General features: G+C 53.2%; 1 pseudogene; it reads left to right on the forward strand.

Moving 5' to 3' along the window:
* The first annotated feature begins 1,512 nt into the window (after positions 1-1,512).
* LOC125637895 (olfactory receptor 10W1-like) lies at positions 1,513-2,451 on the forward strand (annotated as a pseudogene).

Genomic DNA, 2,451 nt, shown 5'->3' on the forward strand with positions numbered 1-2,451 from the left:
CCCCCTGCCAGCCCCCTGCCAGCTGAGAGACACCAACAGAGCCAGTCAGTGATAACTTCATAAACTCAGCTGCCAAGACGATCCAGCCGGAGAGGGAGCACCCAGCATTGCTGCAGCTTTCTGTTCAGCAGCTGGGAGTGTCCTCTTGCCCGGGCATGTGTATATAAATTCTCTTTTGAATTCTGTGGGAAGTTTGTTTACTGACAATGTTGACACTTTTTTAATGCCTAAATAGCGACATCTAGCGACTTTGCAGGGTTTCTCTGGTGACTTCCGACTATGTGGAGTTCGCACATGTGATATTTGCAGTTGTCGCACTGCAAATGGCTTCATGATGCAGCAGCTCCCAGGTATCATGGTGCCTGAAGTTAATCAGATTTTACTGCTACAGGCCCTGATTCAGCAAAACGTCCCTGTTCAGGACAGCACCTCTGCACATATTTAACTTCAAACCTGGGTGCAACTTTCAATGGAGTCGATGGGCCCCAGGCCTGCCCTACACTCAGATGTAAATATTTTGGCTGTGACCCTGTCATTCCAGACACCAAATATTCCCCACATGGCTCCCAAATCAACATAGTGCCAAGGACTCCAGCTGAGGGGCTGGCCCATGGGTCCCACTGGCTCCTGGGTACAGTGAAAGCTCCGTTAGTATGGGTACCTTCTTTCCCGATTTATCAGCATCTCACACTGTGTGCTGACCAACCCTTCCATCCCATCGCTGCCTGTGTATCCGCAGGGACTCTCATCCATGGCAGGTGCTATAACTCACATCCCGGGTGGGCTTCCTCCCCTCCAAACTCAGAGACCATTTTGAGAACACAGGTCGAAACCTCTCTAGGCCCCAGCTCCACCTCCGTGAGTGGGGTAACAATAACTGCTCCCTTCCTTGTGAGGAGTGTGGTGCCTCTGCGAATAATTAAGGCCACTCAGAGGAAAAGAGGAGCTAGAAGATCCTCAGTGCTAATACAGGTGTGATCCTCTAAGCCGAGGAGTCATTTTTAGGGAGTCATTTCTGGCCCACAGTCTCCTGAAATGTTTGAAAGAGAGACCAAGGTTCAATTCAGATCCAGGTCAGGGGACTCCGAGTGAGTAGCTAATTTAGCAAGGTCACCCAGGCTGCCCGAATTGAGCTGAAGCATGAATGATGCCTGGGAGGGAGAGGGGGGGTTGCTGAGGCGCAAATGATGCCGTGTGTGTGTGTGTGTGTGTGTGTGTGTGTGTGTGTGCGCGCGCGCCTCATGAGAGACAGTGACACCAGCCTTCATGTTTCCTCTTTTAAAACAGCTGCATTGGAGAGAACATGTCCTCTGAACCTGCGAGGTCTCCCAGGCTGGAAGAGGCAAGGTGGGAGGAGATTTGTGGGATTTGTGCAGGGAGGAGAGTTATGAGAAGCAATGGGGTAAAGGAGTGGCATTGGGTGCCTTGAGGAATCTGGCCCCATGGGTGGTGTCTTATCCATCTCACGATGTCGCTCATTGTCTCCCAGCAGAGCATGAGACAGTGGGACCAATGCCCCCAGGGAACTGCACAGTGGTGACGGAGTTTATATTCCTGGCCTTTCCCACCCACCCAGATCTTCAGACCCTGTTCTTCATGAGCATCAGCCTGGTCTTCACAGCCACTGTGACAAGGAACCTGCTCATCCTGGTGGCGATCCGGGGGGATGCCTGTCTGCACACCCCCATGTACTTCTTCCTGGAGGGCCTGTCCATTGTCGAGCTTGGCTATGCTGCAGCCATCTTCCCACAGATGCTGGTGAATGCCCTGCAGGAGAGGAAGAGAATCAGCTTTGGGGGCTGTGGGGCCCAGGTGTTCTTCTTTCTTGGTCTGGGAAGCTCAGATTGCTTCCTGCTGGTGGCCATAGCCTATGACCGGTACGTGGCCATCTGCCACCCACTGCACTACATGCTCATTATGACGTGGCGGCTCTGCCTGTGGCTGGTGGCCACTTCGCTGGCCCTTCGGGGGCTGCTCTCCCTTCTGATCGTGGGGCTGATCTTCCACCTGCCCTTTTATGACTCCAATGGGGTCAACCATTTCCTTTGGGTTGTCAACCAGGTGCTGAAGCTGGCCAAGACCGACACCCACTCCTAGGAGATTGCCCAGTTCATCGCCAGTGTCCTGATAGTTATCCTCCCCTTCCTCCTGATCTGTGTCTCCTGCATCTACATTATCACTGCTATCCTGCGCTTCCACTCAGCCAAGGGCCGGCGCCATGCCTTCCACACCTGCTCCTCCCACCTCATGGTGGTGCTGCTGCAGTACGGCTGCCTCCGCCTGGTCTACTTGCACTCAAAAGGCAGCTGGTCGGATGAACTGGACCGGTTGATCTCACTGGGATACACATTTGGAAGTCCCATCTTCATCTTCAACCGTTTGATATACAGCCTGAGAAACAAGGAGCTCAAGGAGGCCATTGCAAAAGTCCTCAGGAGACGCACAGGTTAA

Source organism: Caretta caretta, chromosome 6 (assembly GCF_965140235.1).
Source record: "Caretta caretta isolate rCarCar2 chromosome 6, rCarCar1.hap1, whole genome shotgun sequence".
Taxonomy (NCBI): Eukaryota; Metazoa; Chordata; order Testudines; family Cheloniidae; genus Caretta; species Caretta caretta.